This window comes from Myxine glutinosa, chromosome 4 (genome assembly GCF_964187855.1).
Source record: "Myxine glutinosa chromosome 4, kmMyxGlut1.1, whole genome shotgun sequence".
NCBI classification, from domain to species: Eukaryota; Metazoa; Chordata; class Myxini; order Myxiniformes; family Myxinidae; genus Myxine; species Myxine glutinosa.
In genome coordinates this window covers 155,048,780-155,069,598 of record NC_136264.1, presented here as the reverse complement: position 1 = coordinate 155,069,598, position 20,819 = coordinate 155,048,780, and the positions used below count along the sequence as shown (strand labels likewise).

At 53.9% G+C, this 20,819-nt stretch overlaps 1 protein-coding gene across 3 annotated transcripts in view; it reads right to left on the bottom strand.

The window, feature by feature from the left end:
- ABCG2 (ATP binding cassette subfamily G member 2 (JR blood group)) overlaps nucleotides 1-20,584 on the bottom strand; it is a 179,038-nt gene extending 158,454 nt beyond the window's left edge. The window contains exon 1 of one of the 3 annotated variants that reach the window (XM_078776648.1): nucleotides 20,243-20,584. The gene's annotated coding sequence lies outside the window, so the exon portion shown is untranslated. Of the gene's footprint in view, nucleotides 1-11,858; nucleotides 12,034-20,224 lie in introns of those variants that run through there. The other 2 variants (XM_078776646.1, XM_078776647.1) reach the window with 2 other exon arrangements.
- Between the last annotated feature and the right edge of the window lie 235 nt (nucleotides 20,585-20,819).

The following is a 20,819-nucleotide window of genomic DNA, read 5'->3' as shown; positions in this document are numbered from 1 at the left end:
AATAAAGTTAAATGGAGTGACGTTGCGATCAGTGAGTTGTACTTGTATACGAAGAGATAAAAGGATGGCATTGACTTCGAGACGGTACGTGATAGTTGGCTGCGGCTGGCTGATGCTGCGTTTTTTTTCTAAGTGCCATGGATGCTGATGGACATAATAAAGGTATCGGCTGATCTCTCATCGTAATATTACCCGATGGAAATGAACTGTTTCTTTGTTTGTCATTTCCTGTGCAATAATGTCTAATTGATGTCTGACATCCTTTTCTATTGACAGCTGCTCTCCTTTTCGATGGCATCGTCTATCGATATGCATGTTCTTCTTTCATATAATTTTACACATTCACAATCAGTATTTCAATTCTTGCAGACATTGGAAAGGAAGTCGACTCACAGGCCAACTCTCTGGCTCAATCACAGGCCGACGCACAGGCGATGTAATTGAGTGTAGCATTTTTGCACAAGTGAAAATTGATCTTTCTTCCTAACTCTTACTCGGACAAGCAAATCCCCTATGCCATCCATAATGGTACACTCTATCCATACACCACATCCTCCCTTCCGTGGATGTTCCACGGGTTTCACGTCTTTATCGTCATTTTAATAAAGTTAAATGGAGTGACGTTGCGATACTCAGGGTGCGTTGCATAAATCCTCGTAACTCAGAGAGGTGTAGCAGGTGGCGAGACGTAAGGAAGCTTAAAGATAACGAGCTGAAAACAGACGAACGATGTCAATCTCTTTCTACACCGAACGGAAATAAAAGTATGAGAGCGGGAAGGCATGGCCTGAGCACTTCGAGCAGAGAGGAGTGATTGGACTTAACTTAAAGAGAAAAAATTGGAGCTTAACGGAAGAAGATCCCATGAGCGCTCCCCTATGCCATCCATAATGGTACACTCTATCCATACACCACATCCTCCCTTCCGTGGATGTTCCACGGGTTTCGGCTAGTATGTATATATATATATATATATATATATATATATATATATATGTTTATACAGTGTATCAAAAAAAAAGGTAATCCGAATTCATGGGGTTAGTATGCAAAGGTTATTTATTTGGACAATTTACATGTGGTTTACTAGTTAAGAGGAGATCCTCCTGGCAAAATCCCCTGGTGTAGGTTGATGCGGATGTGAATCCGATATGGATGTTGGTGGAGGTCCAGTCTTGTGATGCGGTTGAATGTTGCCTAAGGCAATCCCGTCCCATTTCGTCTTGCACTGGTATCCCTCAGATGCTCCAAAACTTGCTGCCTTACTGCTGCAATGTTCATTTCCGATCGCCTAGTGCGCCTCCTACCAGAATTCTCCTTGTTGCGGTTGAGGCTAGTGCCATGCTCTTGGTATTTTCTAACATTAGCTCAGATGGTTTTGGCTGCTGGAGGCTCCCGTTCTGGGAAACGTTCCCTGAACGCATCACGAGTTCACTGCAAACTTCCAGTTTGGTGTAAGGTTGCAACCACAAAGGTCTGCTGTTCAGTCATAAGTTGAACCATCTTTTCAATGACTCAGACTGTCTCTAAACCCATACACTGTAGGCCCATCTTAAATACCCATCTTAAACAATGGATGACGCAACCGACGATTACCAGACCAGCTTAACAATTTTACATAATCAACTTGGCAGTCGACAAGTAATGCGTCTATTTAAAACTGTCTTGCACCGATTAGCCAAACTTGTAAAAATGCGATTTGAACTTGTCATTTTCAATGAACATGTACTCGGTCATGTGTGACAGCAATGATGCATGAAAAGGCATCAATGGAAAGCTGAGGATCTCCTCATAATTGGTAAACCACATGTAAATTGTCAAACTAAATAACCTTTGCATATTAACCCCTTGAATTCGGATTACCATTTTTTTTGATACACACTGTATATGTGTGTGTGTGTGTGTGTGTGTGTGTGTGTGTGTGTGTGTGTGTGTGTGTGTGTGTGTGTGTGTGTGTGTGTGTGTGTGTGTGTGTGTGTGTGTGTGTTGTGTAACCTTTTTACCATTTGAGTTTTGTCATCAAATTTTCACCAAAGTTTTATTATGAGAATATGGAGAAGGTAAATTAATCATTTTGTCAAAAGTCAGCGTTTTTGCGTGTGTGTGTGTGTGTGTGTGTGTGTGTGTGTGTGTGTGTGTGTGTGTGTGTGTGTGTGTGTGTGTGTGTGTGTGTGTGTGTGTTTTTTTTTTTTTTGCATGCATGTGTGCTTGCGTTTGGTCTGTGTCTCTTCTTTCTTTTTCCTCTATTTCCTATGAGTGACAATTGTTTCTGGACGATTATGAATTTGTAGTTTAACCCCCCTCCACCCCCATCTCCTTTCATTGCATTTTATTAAGACACTGAAACTCAATTATTCTCACAGACAAAGTCAACTCGACGCTTCTCACAAATCAGACTGAGTTTTGTCACTCACCTTCGTGTATCTAATACAAGGCTCGGAAAGAAAACAAACAAAAAAGGAAAACAAACAAAAGAGGAAAACAAATGTGAATCAATCTGTGAACGGAACCCGATAAAGTAAAGCGCTTATCATACTCTCGGCTGTGCCTATACTGCACATCTTGCGTTCGAGCGAGAGAACACTATTCCAACATGGCGGCTGTTTGCCCCATGAATGCTCCAGCCTGGTCATCGGCCTAATAATCAGTGCCGGATTAAGCCTCGGCTGGCCCTAAGGCACATTTTGAAATTTTAGAGAATGGCCTGAACAATTTTAATTAGATCTCAGGCTCATGGAAATGGGCCCCAGACAAAAGATGACCTGATTCATGAACAAAATATTTAATACAAAAAAAGACAAATATTTAATGTGAAAAGAAACTACTTTCAAACTAGTTTAGTCTATACAATTTGCAGTGTATGAATATATGCATGACAAAACACGCACAGATTTGGCACTTTGCTTTACAGTTTACTAGACCTTAGATTGTAACCTTGCGTGCATTTACAACTGCAAACTCTTCAATTACGGAACTGAAGTCCAGTTCTCGGAGCAAATCACTTTCAATGCACAAAAGGGCCAACGCACCAAGACGCTGTTGATGCATGGTAGAACGCTTCACATCTTTGATTCTCTTTAGCTGCGAAAATGAGCGTTCTCCTGAGCAATTGGTGGCCATCAGTGCTAAGTATATTCAGAGAGCCACTGCAGTGTTTGGAAAGGCTGCATGAACTCCAGTGGTGTGCAGCAGCTCAAACATATGCTGTGCCTGTGCACACCCTGTTGAGGGGGAACTTGAGGGCAGTTGGTCTTTATACCAGCAAATGAACTGACGGAACTCTGACGCAAAATCAGTATTTAGATCCTTGTGATGCACACTGACAAGCCCTGTAATAGCAGTGTTGATATCCTCATCGGCCATAGAGTCAAACTCTGTCAGAACGCCAAACCGCTGCAGCACTACAGAATACGCCTCTATGCGTTTCTGCAATGCACTTCACAGTTGGTCAATGATGACATAAAATGTATTAACTTTGAATGTTTGTTGGCCCGTCATCCCTTCTGTGGCATCAGTAGCATTTCCATCATTGACACGCTTCTTACGCTTGGGAATTCGCCGACTTTCGGATTTGTAAGTGCTGTTGCCGCAGCGATCACATGCTTGTTGCTCATATAAATCAAAATGTTCTCTGCGCACATGTACAAACTCATTCAAACTCTTCAGCAGACCAATAGCTAGTGTTAATTCTATGGTGGCACTTTGCAACAACTTGCTGCAGCAGTTGAACCGATGCAAAATATCATTCCAAAGTTCACACATCAGGGCAACTTCTATGGTGCCCATCTTTTCTGCCAAATAATCTGCCTCATTTCGTGTCTCCCTGTTCTGATTTTCATCTGCAGAGATCTCTTCGAGAGCACTCTGGAACTGGCGGTAACCGCAGAACAGAGCTTCAGTGGCATCAGCTCGGGCAGACCACCGGGTATCCGATGGGTGTTTCGGAACAAGGCACCCAGGTTGCTGTTCCACATGGGTCTGCAGGACACCCCAACGGTGCGTGGATGCCACAAAGAACGCATACAGGCCCTGCAAAAACCCAAAAAATGAAACCGCGTCAATGCAATAATCCACCGCGGGCTGTCCAACTTGGTTCAAAGAGTGAGCTGCACAGGGAATGTAATCAACCAAACTGTTCTTGTTCTTCAAAATTTGCTGCATACCATTGTACTTGCCCGACATATTACTGGCATTGTCATACGTCTGACCGTGGCAATTGTCAAAGTCGATGTCATGGTCCTTCAAGTATTGGAGAAGAGTATCAGCAAGATTCTGACCTGTATGACTAGAGATACTAATGAACGTGAGGAAACGCTCGACAGGCTTGTGATCTGTCATGTTGACGTAGCGGAGGATGATAGTGAGCTGGTCCGTATGGGCAATGTCTGGTGTGGAGTCCACTGAAACGGAGAAATACCGTGACTTCAAAATCTCATCCTTGATGCGACCAAGTACTTGCTTGCCCATCACAGCAATTAATTCTTCGCAGATTGTTTTTGACAAATAAGACGTGTGACCGCGACCCTGATCGGCATGGTAATGGATGTGCTGGGACAAATACGGATCAAACTGGCTAATCAACTCCAAAATGCCCAAGTAATTACCATTGCTGCTGGAGCCAACAATTTCGTTGCTACCTCGAAACGACTGACCCCTCTCGCAAAGAAAAGTAATTGTGGCAACACAACGTGTCAACACATTTTTCCAATAGCTGCGCTGCTACAGCATTTTTTGATGTAATTGCTTATTAACTCGACCGGCATCAGCACTCCGCTGACAAAATGTTAGAACTGATTCTATGTGCTTTGGGCTGATTTCATGGACCTTCAAGTACTGAGCCGTATTCTTCCAATCAGTAAATCCTGAGCCAGAAAGCTGTGCACCTCTGTCAGAGGTCAACAGAGTGCATGGAAAACAGAAAACGCAAGTTTTGGCAGGAGAATAAACAAGCCAATCACGATAAGCTACCTCCCCGTTTGGCAAAAACCAGTTTGAAGGCACTGGCATTAAGAAAGCGATTCACCCCAGAGTATTCGCGCTTCGTTTCTGGATAACCGTCATGCAAGTTCCGAAAATGGTCAGTGCCCAAGCTGATGCACACATGGCGCAGTTTGTCTGTGATGTTACCAAACAACCCGACATCGTTGGGAATCAGTGGAGTCAATACTGAAGCACCTTCGCCCCTAGTGTCTGTGTCACCATCGTCGGCCGGCCTGTCTTCGACAGGATCAACTGCGGGGGGATGTTGAAGGGGAGTCCTTAGTTGAATCTATATCATCATCACCACCAACACCAGCATCTTTCTCCACCACATGGAAAAACGATGTCAATTTATGAGTCATCTTGAGTAGTTGATCATCCTTATGCTTCTTTTTCTTCAACTCCTGAGCTCGCTCCCGGCCACCTTTGCATCCTGACATAACGATGGATTGAATCTGCAAAGAGAACATCAGATGTATAAGTTTTAAAACCTTTTATTATAAAATACAAACCAAATTGATGTATAACGCGGAATTTCTGGTCTTTATCAATGATCTCTCTGACTCTCTGGAAAATCCTCTCTATCTCTTTGCTGATGACTCCACTCTCTGCCGCTCCATTCCTCTTCCCTCAGATCGGCAGTCTGCAGCCTCCTCACTCTCTGAAGACCTGGACAAAATCACAGACTGGTCAAACAAGTGGAACATGTCTTTCAATCCTGACAAATCTCACTCTCTTACTATGTCTCTCTGAAAAGATCGACTGGACAACCCTCCCATCTACTTTCTCAACAATCCTCTCCAAGAAGTTCTGTCACTCAAGCTTTTGGGTCTCACTATCTGCCATGATCTTTCTTGGGAAAACCACATTTCCAAGCTGGCCTCCAAAGCCAGTCGCCGACTGGGCATCCTCCGTCGTGCGAAGTCCTTCCTCGGCACACCTGAGCTCCTCACCACATACAAGGCTTTCATCCACAGCTCAATGGAATACTGTTCTCCCCTATGGGCTGGTGCTCCTGCCTCACACCTGGCTCGGCTTCACGCTGTTGAATCCAAAGCTTTCAAAATCATTGGAATCTCCCGCGATGAAGCTATCTCTGAGGGCCTTTCACTCACTCACCGCAGGCAGGTAGGTGGCCTTTCTGTCTTCTACCGACTCCTCTCCGGCCTTGCTCCCCCAGCTCTCTCTGTGCTCTGTCCCCCAAATATTCCTACAGGTCGCACAAGATCTGCCAGCAACCCTCTGATGGTTAAACTGCCGAAATCTCGGCTCTCTGCTCACCTTCACTCTTTCATTCCTCTTTTCTCCCGCCTGTGGAACAAACTCCCACACTCCCTTCAATCCCTCTCCTCCCTCCAGGTATTTAAAACAGCTGTTCACCACCATCTCTTATCTTCCCCCATCCATAACCTTGATCTTTTCTACCCCCACTAATTCACCTCAGATCCACCTTGTTTGAAATTCCAACTTCTTTCCTGGAAATCCTGGCAGTGTCCATATGTTTATACCTCTCCCACCCCCCCCCCCCCTTCACATGGCTCCCCCCCTTCACATGCCTCCCCCCCAAAGCCCTCTCCCTCCCACAGATCTCTCGATGTCTCCATGTCTCTCGGTCCCTGCTCTCAAATGTTGTGTTTGTGTCCTTCCCCCTCTCTCCCCATCTTGTCTACCGCTCCCGATGTTTTGTTTTATGTGTCTGTTTGTCTTTCTGTGTGATTAATGTTCGCTCTTTCACGAGCCTCGATCTTGTATACAAAAAAAAAAAAAAAAAAAAAAAAAATTAAACACTATACTGTGGTGCTGTGCACACACAATTCGTTTGCCAAGAAGGTAGGCCACAACGCGTTGTACAAACTGAAACACTTTATTAACAGCTCGCCGTAAGCACTGGGCGGGCTCGACTATCGAGACCACATATATGTCGAGGCCACGCCTTGCCCCCGGGCGTGGCCGGTCGGCCAAAAGGCGGGGCATGTATCTCAGTTCCACCCTGCGCCTCGTGACGCCTTTGCTCCGGGCGTGGCCCGAGCTGCGCTTCCACGCCCGGATGCTCGCGCCACCCACTGGTGCGCGGCATTATTGCCCACTGACAGTGTCCGCCACACGCGCCCCCCCAGAATTCCCGCGCACCTGAAGGGTGAGCTTGCGGGGAAGCCGGATGACCCGGCCGAAACGCCCTCTGGCGATGCGTGCAGGGCTCGGGGGTAGCGGGGGTCTGCCCGCCGGGGGGCTGCCTCGACACGGAGGCAGAGCTGCTTGCGGGGGGTGGTCCAGGTTGAGGTGGGCCGGCATGAGGCGGTCCACGGAGATACGATCTGGAGTACCGCCGATGTCCACGGTGAAATGCTTGTCCCCGGTCTCCAGCACGCGGAAGGGCCCGTCGTACGGGGGCCGCAGCGGTGCCCGGTGGGCGTCGTGCCGGACAAAAACGTACTCCGCCGTGCGAAGCTCCGGGGCGACGTGGGAGGACGGGCAACCGTGGTGTGCCGTCGGCACCGGGGCGAACCTCCAGGCAGTCTCCTGAAGGGTGGAGCGCTGTTGCGCCACGGACCAAGGGGCCGTGGAGTCGGGGATAAATTCGCCCGGTACCCGCAGTGGTTGTCCGAAGACCAGCTCCGCCGATGAGGCGCGCAGGTCGTCCTTGGGCGCCGTCCTGAGGCCCAGCAGGACCCAGGGGAGCCTGTCGGCCCAGCTGCCGTCGCGGAGGCTGGCCCGGAGCGCGGCCTTCATTGAGCGATGGAAGCGCTCGCACAGGCCGTTGGCCTGGGAGTGGTAGGCCGTGGTGCAGTGCAGCTTGATGCCGAGCCCTTGCACCACTGCTCCCCAGAGCCCAGAGGTGAACTGGGGGCCGCGGTCGGACGAGATGTCCGAGGGGGCGCCGAACCGGGCGACCCAGGTGGCGATGAAAGCCTGCGCGACATCGGCCGCCGTTGTCGACGCCAAGGGCACGGCCTCCGGCCACCGGGTGGTGCGGTCCACCATGGTGAGGACGTAGGTGAAACCCCGCGAGGGGGGCAGAGGTCCCACCAGGTCCACGTGGACGTGGTCAAACCGGCGTTCCGGCACCGTGAACGGGGCCAACGGGGCTTGGGTGTGGCGGTGGACTTTCGCGCGCTGGCACGCGAGGCATGTCCTGGCCCAGTCGCGGACGTTCTTCCTGAGGCCATGCCAGACGAACTTCGCCGCGACGAGCTTCTGGGAGGCCTCCGTGCGCGGGTGGGACAGGCCGTGGATGGCATCAAAAACCGGGCGCTGCCAGAGGGAGACGTCGCACAAGAGGGCAGTGCCCGCGACGTCGAACAGCACCTCGGTGACGCGGAGGCCCGTGACGGCGGTCCGCAAGGCCTGGACGTCGGGGTCGGCGGTCTGGTCCGCTGCCATCCGGGCATAGTCGATCCCGAGGTGGACCGCGTGTGCGACGGACCGGGAAAGGCAATCCGCCACCGGGTTGTCCTTACCCGCGACGTGACGGATGTCCGTCGTGTACTCCGACACGGCAGAGAGGTGACGTTGCTGTCGAGTCGACCATGGCTCGGCGACGTTGGCCATCGCGAAAACAAGGGGCTTGTGATCGACGAAGGCCGTGAACGGGCGGCCCTCGAGAAGATGGCGGAAGTGTCGGACCGCCAGGTGGAGCCCGAGCAGCTCGTGGTCGAAGGTGTTGTACCGGCGTTCGTATGGGCGGAGCTGCCGGCTACAAAACGCCAGCGGCTGCCAAGCACCACTCACCCACTGCTCGTGCACCGCGCCCACCGCGTAGTCCGACGCGTCGGTGGTGAGGGCGATTGGTGCATCGGGCGCCGGGTGCGCCAGCATGGTGGCGTTGGCCAAGGCCAGCTTTGCACCCGCAAACGCCGCGGACATCGGCTCCATCCAGGCGATGTCACCTTTGCCCGGCTTCCCCCAGAGGGCCTCGTGCAGGGAGACGTCGCACAAGAGGGCAGTGCTGGGTGACGCGGGGCACGAAGCGGTGATAACAATTCACCATGCCCAGGAATTCCTGGAACCCCTTGATCGTGCGGGGGTGCGGGAAACTCCTGACCGCCTCCACCTTGGCCGGTAAAGGGATGGCCCCGTGCCTGGTGATGCGGTGCCCCAAGAGTGTCGATGGCGGGGACGCCGAAACGGCACTTCGCGGGGTCGATTATCAGGCCATGCTGGCCCAGGCGTTCAAAGAGCGTGCGGAGATGGCGCAGGTGCTCCTCCCGGGACGTGCTCGTGACGAGGATGTCGTCCAGGTAGACGTAGATGAAGGACAAGTCGCGCAAGACGCTGTCCATGAGCCGCTGGAACGCCTGGGCCGCATTTTTCAACCCAAAAGGCATCCGCAAGAACTCGAAGAGGCCAAAAGGTGTGATGACGGCCGTCTTCGGTACATCGTCCGGTTGTACGGGGCCCTGGTGGTAGCCCCGGATGAGGTCCACCTTGGAGAAAATGGTCGTTTTCGCCAACCGGGCCGAAAAGTCCTGAATATGCGGGACCGGGTAGCGGTCGGGGGTGGTGGCGTCGTTGAGCCGGCGGTAGTCACCGCACGGCCGCCATCCGCTGCCAGGCTTGGGCACAATGTGCAGAGGAGAGGCCCATGCGCTGTTGGAGCGCCGTACGATGCCCAGCCGCTCCAGCGTGGCGAACTCCGCTTTCGCCACGGCGAGCTTCGTGGGGTTGAGGCGGCGCGCCCGGGCGTAGACCGGTGGTCCGACGGTGGGGATATGGTGCTCCACCCCGTGTTTGACGGCCACCACTGAAAAGGTGGGCCACGTGAGTGCCGGGAAACTGGCGAGGAGGCGGGTAAACTCGTCCGCTGCCGGAAGCGTACAGACTAACTTCGCCGGGACGGAACCGCTCAGCAAGCCACTTGGTAAGCCGCTCGGTGAGCCGCTCAGCGAACAAGTAAGCGAGCTGAAGGTTTCGGCCTGGACGAGGCGTCGACGCTTAACGTCCACCAACAGCCCATTCGCACAAAGGAAGTCCGCACCGAGCAGGGCCATTGGCACGCTGGCGGTGACGAAAGACCATTTGAAGCGCTGCCCTCCGAAACGCAGTGAGAGGCAACGCTTTCCGAATGTGCGGATGGGTGTTCCGTTGGCAGCGAGCAAGGCGGGGCCCCGGCCCGCGGCTTGCTTTTCGGACGCGGAGGCAGGGAGGACGCTTACCTGCGCTCCCGTGTCGCATAGAAAACGATGACCAGACGAGGTGTCTGTGATGAAGAGGAGGCTGCCGGAATGGCCGACGCTCATGGCCGCAAGTGAGCGCCGGCCCGGTCGTTTCCCGACCCGTCGAAAGAACACGGCGGGCGGCACGCTCTAGCCTTGCAGCCGAACCTGGCATGATAGTAGCACCAGGTTTGCGGTGGTGGCTGCCATGGCGGCCGTGCCGGCGGTGGTGGCGGCGGCGGTGGTGGTGGTGGGCGGGGCGTAGCAGCGGCCACGAGGGAATCAGGGGGCGCTGTAGCCTCCGCACCGGGATCCACTACGGCAGCACCGTACACCGACCGCGTGTCGCAGGCCGCAAAAAATGTGTCCGCCTCTCCAGCCAGGACGCAGGGTTCCATTAAGTTCGAACCGGCCAGCGAGAGCCGCACCTGCACAGGCAGCTGGCGCAGGAAAAGCGCACGGAAAAGGAAATCCGGGCGCTGGTCTCCAAGCAGGGACAACATAAAATCCATCCGAACGGACTGTCGTGTGTCGCCGAGGGCGGGAAGGTCCAGGAGGCAGTCGGCGCGTTCGGCCTCCGTGAGCCCGAACGTGGCGAGAAGACGTTTGAGCGCCGCGTACTTGTGGGTGCCCGGCGGGCACCGAAGGATGGACATGACACGGGCGGCAGTGCCAGGCCTGAGGGCGGCGACCACGTGGTAGTACATAGTGTCGTCCGCCGTGATGCCCCGGAGCTGGAATTGAGCTTCGGCCTGCACAAACCAAACGTCAGCTTGCGCTTCCCAGAACTCCGGGAGTTTGACGGCGACAGCGTTGGTAGCCATGGCGCGTTCAGGGGTCAGCTACGGCTGAACCAGTCGGGGTCACCAGTGTGGTGCTGTGCACACACAATTCATTTGCCAAGAAGGTAGGCCACAATGCGTTGTACAAACTGAAACACTTTATTAACAGCTCGCATGTAAGCACTGGGCGGTCTCGACTATCGAGCCCGCATATATGTCCCGAGGCCACGCCTTGCCCCCGGGCGTGGCCGGTCGGCCGAAAGGCGGGGCATGTATCTCAATTCCACCCTGCGCCTCGTGACGCCTTTGCTCCGGGCATGGCCCAAGCTGCGCTTCCACGCCCGGACGCTCGCGCCACCCACTGGTGCGCGGATTTATTGCCCACTGACAATGTGTCCGCCACAATACAGTGATGTAGCGCACCTTGAAAATATTTGCGAAAATTGAGATACATATATTACCCGGGCAGGGACAGAAATTAGAAATAATTTGTTTAAAATAAAAACAATTGACGAAAACTGCTTGTCCATTTTTGTGGCCCGAATTTTTGGCTGGCCCTGAAGCACATGCCTTGTCTGCCTGATGGTTAATCCGGCAATGCTAATAATGCCTAATGGCGGGGCGGACGGTGCAACTGCTCCGAGCGCGAACGTTGATGAGGCGCCAAATGATCACCCACAAAATCGTTTTAATGCTCCATCTGGTTGTACTGTACACAAATTATAATACAAGGGCCTCGTGAGAGCTCGAGACCTAACTTTACGAATCACGTTTTACATTCTAAATCCCGCGGGATGTGTCAAAGTGTCGATGTTTACAAACTCTTTCCATCTGACAACAATTCTCGTAATTACTAATCATGCGTTTGATGTACTTGTTGTTAACGGCCTTGGAGCATACCGACATATTCATATTGAACTACTACAAAAGACACCGAACTCACCTTTCACCAAGGCTGGATGTGCTTGCCGCTTGGCCGATCTGGGGGAGGGGAATTAAACGTTCGTTGAGGGTTAATTAAGAGGGTTGTAATTTTATTGGAGGAAGAAGAAGACGTTTACGTCGCACATAAACATAGCGACAAACATAACGACATAAGCATATACGTTTGCTCTATTATAATAAGATTGGCAAATAATACTAATATTATTATTGTTATTAATATTATTAGATTAATTAATACATACTTTGTTACAATGTTATCATTATTTTTATTTTGTAATTAGAATGCCATACCGTGGAAGGACCTGTTAAGCTGCTCCATACACCTTAACATGACGAGCGATTGAAACATGGGAATTCTTCCGGATTATTTGTAGATAAATTAGCCTCGTCAACTCAGGAGAAAGCTAAATCTAAAATATTCTCATTTTGAGTTTTGCTGCTGAGCCCGCTGGAGAAGCTTAGAGCTCTTTGGCTCTTTCATATACCCTCCTCATCCCAATAGAAATTGCTGACTATGCTCGTGCCTGTGGCGTGGGGCGCTATTAAGTGTTATTGAACTTTGGGAGTTTGGCCCCGGGCTCCAGCCATGCCACAAAACCCGAACTAAGCCACTGGCTCCAGTTATCTAAAGGGCTAGGCCTACAGCTCAGTGGGCTTTCCCTTCATGTAATTCACCAACTCTCGTCTAACTCCCCGACTCTCCATCCATCCTTAAATCCATCTTGTAATCCCGCAATCCATCAATCCACCCCCCTCACCTCAACCCCTCGCCTCCAAGCTGTTATTCCCCTTGTATCCTTAACAGTCGACACACTTGACCCTCCCAAACCCCGTGCCCCTACTGGAACCCCTCCCCTGTCCCCTCATTTAACACCAATTTATTCATCCCTCCTCAATCCCTCACACCTTCGTTTTCAATCCAATATCTCCCACACCGTATTTCCCTGACAATCTTCACCCATCGAACCTCGTACAGACAAAAATAACCATTCCTCATTCAACGCAGATTCGGTCCTTACATTTAAATAAATCGCCTTCCTCTTTTCCCTGCATTTTTATTCCTCCACCGTTGTCCGTCTGTCCGTCTGTCCGTCCGTGATTTACCGCAATAACTTGTTTTCATTTAGGTTTTCATTACCGCAATGAAAACCTAAGCTTCTCCAGCAGGCTCAGCAGCAGAACTCAAAATGAGAATACTAAAGCGCGGCGTTACGCGCGCTGCTTGTGAGCAAGGAGGAAGCGGACAAGCGGTAACATATAAACGTCTTTATTGTAAGACTACACTGTAACACTGAACTGCTCCGGGCTGGTCGCCCGGTGTATATCATGAGGCCACGCCTACCCCTCGGGCGTGGCCACCGCCCACTTGGTGCGTGGAATGATGTCACCACGCCAGTGGGCTTTTGTGTCCACCACACGCGCCCCCCCAGAATTCCCGCGCACCTGGAGGGCCAGTTTGCGGGGCAGACGAATGACCCGGCCGAAGCGCCCCCTGGCGATCGGCGGCGTCCGGGGTGCAGGGATGCCAGGTGGGATGCCCCTGGCTGCCCCTGGAATGGGTGCAGGACCGGGGGGCGGCGTGACGGCGGGGCTGGGCGGTGCCGGGGGTCCGTCCGCAGGAGGGCGGCCCCGACGTGGGGGTCGGGCCACTGGCGGTGGATGGTCCACATCGAGGTGGGCCGGCTTGAGGCGGTCTACCGAAACGCGGTCAGGAGTACCGCCGATGTCCAGGGTGAAGTGCTTCGCCCCGGTCTCCAGCACGCGGAAAGGCCCGTCGTACGGGGGCCGCAGTGGTGTCCGATGGGCATCGTGGCGGACGAAGACGTACTCCGCCGTGCGAAGCTCCGGGGTGACGTGCGTTGGTGGGTGCCCGTGGCATGCCGTTGGCACCGGGGCGAACCTCTGGGCGGTCTCTTGCAGAGCGGAGCGCTGCTGTGCCGCGGACCATGGTGCTGTGGAGTCGGGGAGGAACTCGCCCGGCACCCGCAGCAGTTGCCCGAAGACCAACTCCGCCGCGGATGCGCGCAGGTCCTCCTTGGGCGTCGTCCGGAGGCCCAGCAGGACCCAGGGGAGCCTGTCGACCCAGCCGCCGTCGCGGAGGGTGGCCCGGAGCGCGGCCTTCAATGAGCGGTGAAATCGCTCACACAGGCCGTTAGCCTGGGGGTGGTAGGCCGTGGTTCGGTGCAGCCGGACCCCGAGCCCCTGCGCAACCGCCCCCCAGAGCTCCGAGGTGAACTGGGGGCCGCGGTCGGATGAGATGTCTGAGGGGGTGCCGAACCGGGCGACCCAGGTGGCGATGAAAGCCTGCGCGACATCGGCCGCCGTTGTCGACGCCAAGGGCACGGCCTCCGGCCACCGGGTGGTGCGGTCCACCATGGTGAGGACGTAGGTGAAACCCCGCGAGGGGGGCAGAGGTCCCACCAGGTCCACGTGGACGTGGTCAAACCGGCGTTCCGGCACCGTGAACGGGGCCAACGGGGCCTGGGTGTGCCGGTGCACCTTGGCGCGCTGGCACGCGAGGCACGTCCTGCCCCAGCCGCGGACGGCCTTCCGGAGGCCATGCCAGACGAACTTGTCAGCGATCAGCCTTTGGGAGGCCCTCGCGCCCGGGTGGGACAGGCCGTGGATGGCGTCAAAAACCTGGCGCTGCCAGCCCGTGGGCACGATGGGGCGAGGACGCCCGAGGGAGACGTCGCACAAGAGGGCCGCGCCCGCGCCGTCGAACGGCACCTCGGTGACGCGGAGGCCCGTGACGGCGGTCCGCAAGGCCTGGACGTCGGGGTCAGCGGCCTGCTCCGCTGCCATCCGGGCATAGTCGATGCCGAGGTGGACTGCGTGGGCGACGGCCCGGGAAAGGCAATCCGCCACCGGGTTGTCCTTCCCCGCGACGTGCTGGATGTCCGTCGTGTACTCGGACACGGCCGAGAGGTGACGCTGCTGCCGGGCCGACCACGGCTCGGGGACCTTGCCCATCGCGAAGATCAGCGGCTTGTGGTCGACGAAGGCAGTGAACGCCCGGCCCTCGAGCAGATGGCGGAAGTGCCTGACCGCCAAGTGAAGTCCGAGCAACTCGCGGTCGAAGGTACTGTAACGGCGTTCGGGCGGGCGAAGCTGCCGGCTAAAGAACGCCAGCGGTTGCCAAGCTCCACGCACCCATTGCTCGTGCACCGCGCCCACCGCGTAGTCCGTGGCATCGGTGGTGAGGGCGATCGGTGCATCGGGCGCCGGGTGCGCGAGCATGGTGGCGTTAGCCAAGGCGAGCTTCGCGCCCGTGAACGCCGTGTCCATCTGCTCGGTCCAGGTAACGTCGCCTTTGCCCGGCTTACCTCGGAGAGCTTCGTGCAGGGGGCGCAGGAGCTGGGCGATATGGGGCAGGAACCGATGGTAAAAGTTCACCATGCCCAGGAACTCCTGCAGCCCTCTGATCGTGCGGGGGCGCGGAAACCCCTTCACCGCCTCCACCTTGGCCGGCAGGGGGACGGCTCCGTGCCTGGTGACACGGTGCCCCAGAAAATCGATTGTGGCGGCGCCGAACCGGCACTTTGCGGGGTTCACAATCAGGCCATGCTGGCCCAGGCGTTCGAAGAGCGTGCGGAGGTGGCGTAGGTGCTCTTCGCGGGACGCGCTGGCGACGAGGATATCGTCCAGGTAGACGTAGACAAAATCCAAGTCGCGCAGGACGCTGTCCATCAGTCGCTGGAACGCCTGAGCCGCATTCTTCAGACCGAAGGGCATGCGCAGGAACTCGAAGAGTCCGAATGGCGTGATGACCGCCGTCTTCGGGACATCCTCCGGCCTGACGGGGACCTGATGGTAGCCGCATATGAGGTCCACCTTCGAGAAGAAGGACCTGCCCGCCAAACGGGCGGAAAAGTCCTGAATGTGGGGGACGGGGTAGCGGTCGGGAGTTGTGGCGTCATTGAGACGGCGATAGTCCCCGCACGGTCGCCATCCCCCGCCGGGCTTCGGCACGATGTGCAGCGGCGACGCCCAAGCGCTCTCTGAGCGCCGAACGATGCCGAGTCGCTCCAGGGTAGCGAACACCGCTTTTGCCACCACCAGCTTCGTCGGCTCGAGGCGGCGTGCCCGGGCGTAGACCGGTGGCCCGACGGTGGGGGTGTGATGGGCCACCCCGTGCTTGACGGCCCCTGCCGAGAAGGTGGGCCGCGTGAGGGCCGGGAAGCCGGCGAGGAGGCGGGTGAATGCGTCCGCTGCCGGAAGCGTACAGACCAACGTGGCCGGAACCGAATCGTTCGGCAAGCCGCTTGGCAAGCCGCTCGTTGAGCTGGGCAACGCACAAGCGAGCGAGCTGAACGTCTCGGCCTGGACAAGCCGTCTGCGCTTGACGTCGACCAGGAGCCCATTAGCGCACAGAAAGTCCGCGCCAAGCAGTGCCATGGGCACGTCGGCGGTGACGAACGTCCATCGGAAAACCTGCCCTCCAAACCGCAGAGAGAGGCAGCGTTTTCCGTACGTACGGATGGGCGTCCCGTTCGCGGCAAGCAGCGCGGGGCCCCCACCCGCGGCGTGCTTGTCTGACGTGCCGGCGGGAATGACACTCACCTGCGCTCCCGTGTCGCACAGGTAACGGCGCCCGGAGAAGGTGTCCGTTATGAACAGCAGGCTGCTCGAATGGCCGGCGCTCATCGCCACTATTGAGCGCCGGCCCGGGCGTTTCCCGACCCGTTGAAGGAGCACGGCGGATGACACTGCCGAGCTTCGTGGCCGAACTTGGCGTGGAACCAGCACCAGGTGGTGGAGCTGGAGGAGCGCGGCTGGCTCCGCCAGGCCGGTGGAGTTGGCGGGTTTCCCCGCGGTGGCGGTTTTCGCCGCGGCGTGGCGGCGTTCACGAGGTGCGTATCAGCATGCTGCTGAACATCAGCGTGCTGTAGAAGCTGATGCTGTGGAACATGCTGCTGAACATCAGCGTCGAGGGCCGTGACGGCCACGCCGACGCTCGCCCGCGTGTCCGAAGCGGCGAAGTACCTGTCCGCATTGGCTGCCAATGCTCGGGGTTCCGTTAGCTCGGTCCCGGCCAATGCGAGGCGAACCTGCGCTGGAAGTTGGCGCCGGAAAAGCGCCCGGAATAGCGAACCGGGGGCTTCGTTGCCCAACAGTGACAGCATATGGTCCATTCGGACCGACGGGCGCGTCTCACCGAGCTCGGGGAGATCCAGGAGGCGGTCGGCCCGTGCGTCGTCCATGATGCCGAACGTGGCTAGGAGTAGCCGCTTGAGTGCCTCGTACTTGTGGCCGTCCGGTGGGTGGCAAAGGACAGACACAACTCGAGCGGCCGTGCCGGGCCCGAGGGAGGCGACGACATGGCAGTAGCGCAGGTCGTCGTTGGTGAGGCGCCGAAGCTGAAATTGGGCTTCGGCTTGAACGAACCAGACTTCGGCCTGGGCCTCCCAAAATTCGGGAAGTTTAATCGCCATTGCCTTGTCGTTGGCCATTGCAATGGCGTCGTGTTCGGAAGGATCGCTACGGCAGATCCAACGTCGAGGGTCACCAGTAAAGCGCGGCGTTACGCGCGCTGCTTGTGAGCAAGGAGGAAGCGGACAAGCGGTAACATATAAACGTCTTTATTGTAAGACTACACTGTAACACTGAACTGCTCCGGGCTGGTCGCCCGGTGTATATCATGAGGCCACGCCTACCCCTCGGGCGTGGCCACCGCCCACTTGGTGCGTGGAATGATGTCACCACGCCAGTGGGCTTTTGTGTCCGCCACAATACTGTATTTTAGGACGGAGGTTTTCATTACCGCAATAACTTGAGATAACGGCCCAAGGGATCTTAGTCAAACTTGGTGCAGGTATGTTTAATGAGGTAGAGATGAGCTGATTAGATTTTGGGGTCAAAGGTCAAAAGCCAAAGGTCAGAGGTCATGTTAGGTAAAAAAAATCCTGTTATCATGATAACTTTTGAACCAGTGATGAGACTTTTCCCAAACTGGGTAGGCCTATAATTATATATTATGATGCAAAGAGAAACTGATTCGATTTTTTGGTCAAGAAGTCAAAGATCAGAGGTCATGTTAAGTTACAATTATTTCGTTCCCGTGAGAACTTAAGAACGCTTAAGAACGCAAAGCTTTCAGAATCATTGGAATCTCCTGCGATGAAGCTAACTCCGAGGGCCTTTCACTCACTCACTCACTCACTCACTCACTCACTCACCGCAGGCAGGTTGGTGGTCTTTTTGTCTTCTACCGACTGCTCTCCGGCCTTGATCCCCCAGCTCTCTCTGTGCTCTGTCCTCCAAATATTCCTACAGGTCGCACAAGATCTGCCTGCAACCCTCTTATGGTTAAACTGCCAAAATCTAGGCTCTCTGCTCACCTTCACTCTTTCATTCCCTTTTCTCCCGCCTCTGGAAGAAACTCCCCCACTCCCTTCAATCCCCCTCTCCCCTCCAGGTCTTTAAAATAGCTGTTCACCACCATCTCTTATCTTCCCCCATCCAAAACCTTGATCTTTTCTACCCCCGATAATTCACCCCAGATACGCTTTTTTGAAATTCCAACTTCTTTCCTGGAAGTCCTTGCAGTGTCCATATGTTTTATACCTCTCCCACCTCCCCCCAATCCCTCTCCCTCCCACAGTTCTCTCGATGTCCCTGCTCTCAAATGTTGTGTTTGTGTCCTTCCCCCTCTCTCCCCATCTTGTCTACCGCTCCCCTTATTTTGTGTTTTATGTGTCGGTTTGTGTCGGTTTGACTTTTTGTGTGATTAATGTTAGCTCTTTCACAAGCCTCGATCTTGTATATGAAAAAAAAAAAAAAAAAACGCCTGAAGGGATCGAGGTCAAACTTTATACAGGTATGTATTATGATAGAAAGATGAACCGGGGTACCGGGAGGAGGTGATCAAAGAAGAACGTGTCTGATGAAGACGTCGAGGGTTCATCTTGGTCTGTTAATTGAGCTAAGAAGAGGGGCAGACCGCGGCGGTGATGAGTCGGACCCACCCAAAGTGGTTAAGGACCCCTAGAAGAGCATCACAATAAACTATTAGTCATAGTTTTTGCCTCTGATGTCTCCAAACCCATGAGCCCCGATAACCCAATTAAAATGGCTCCACTGATTAAAAAATAATTCAGAGACGTTTCCAGTGCCAAAAAACTCAGATCCGGCGACATATTTATTGAGTCCAAATCGGTCACCCAATGGGAGACTGTGTCGAGAGCCTCGTATTTCAGCAATGTCCCAAGTCTCGTGTCAGATTCCTAGGTCTCTGAGGTAGAGCAGAGGAGTCATTTACGGGGTTGATCCCTGTGGTGAAATGAAAGACGTTCACCAGATAACTCCAAAGTGAGCTTTTATTCACTTGAATGCAACACATCTAAAAAGGAAACACATGGCACTATTAAGCAAGCATCCCTGAGTGCCTTCATTAATATCGAGGCAATGCAGAGAAATTAGCAGGTACATAAGGATGTAAAAACCATCTTACCAACTTGAAGGCACAAGACAACAGTAGCATCACTCCGTACTCACAGGTGGTTAAATAGCCGCTCATCGCGTGGCAGACACAAGAACCGCATCATGAGGAATGAATGTGAGGAGGAGGGCACTGCCCATAGATGGAACCAACAATTTCATGTCATTCTCCCTCCGTTAAAGTTTCAGCCAGCACGCGGTCTAATAATATAAAAGTATAAACGTAGCCATCTGTATAAATCGATGATAGTAGGTTAGCTAAGAAACACACCATTCCGTCACAATCCCAAGCGTTGAGGTCGACGGCAATCCCGCCCGGCACGAGTTTAGTAACTAACTGGGCCGCGCGCACTCTCCAGGGATGGAGGACAAGGCGAGCCTGTAGATGCTATCTCGGCAGTCTCTACAGATCGTGGCACGCTGCCATTCGGGGCTCGATCGAGCCGAGGGGTGCCCGGCACGGACACCTCCATTTCGGTGGGCGGATCCTCCGAGACCGAGACCGAGTCCCGGCGAGTGTCCTCATTTCCACATGGGGCTAAATGCTGGATCGACACAGTCGACAGCTGGCCGTCTCGCAACCGAACATCCATTCCATTCCATACAAATGAAGATCAAATAGCTGTATGTTGAAATATGTTGAAAAAGTCAAAACTTTACATGGGGTGTAGGCCTACAAGTAGAAACCATATATTAATTTTATTATTTTTATATATTTTAAGCCTTTAAAAACCCTCCCCATACTCTTATAAACCTTTCCCACGCTCTTATAAACCCTTTCTACACTCTTAAACACACTTTTGAGACCCATCCTTACGTATTAGAAAAATATTTGTACGTGTATATATAGCTGTACAGTATATTTGAAAATACTGTAATAGATACTGGGTAAGTATATCAATAATAGTTTTTACTGTACTGTACAGCAAAGAAGAGCATTACAGCTCTTCTGAAGGCGACACTTCAGCAGGCGCCTCGTCAGGTGGTGCAGTATCTTCGTCGTCGTCCGGAACTTCTTTTCGTGCTGAAGACGTAGGCGTGTCTTCTTTCTTTTTTCGGGTGAGGAACATAGTGATGGGCAGTTGCTGGCGCTGCCTTTTCTTCTGGGCGAGGAGGTTTTTATAGACTTCAATGCCTCCGTCGATTACATTTCTGAACTTAAACGAACGAATCATCTGGGGGTCCCATTCTTCAGCCCTTTCCTTAAGTTATTTTGCCATTCTCACTAGGGTTGCGAGGCGTTCCAGTGATAGGCCTTCTTCTTCTTCATCCCCTGGACCCTCTGCTTCCTCTTCTTCTTCCTCACTTGCTGACTTCGTCATCTCCGCCAGGTCTTCGTCCGTTAACGGATCTGAGTGGGTCTCGAGCAGCTCCTCAACATCATCGGGAGTCATATCGTTGAAGCCATCTCCTCCTAGTAATTTTGCCAGCTTCACTGCCTTATCTACTGCAGAGTGGTGGACTTCGTCAGGAGAGAAACCCTTGTACACGTAATCGTGGACTACTTCTGGCCACAATT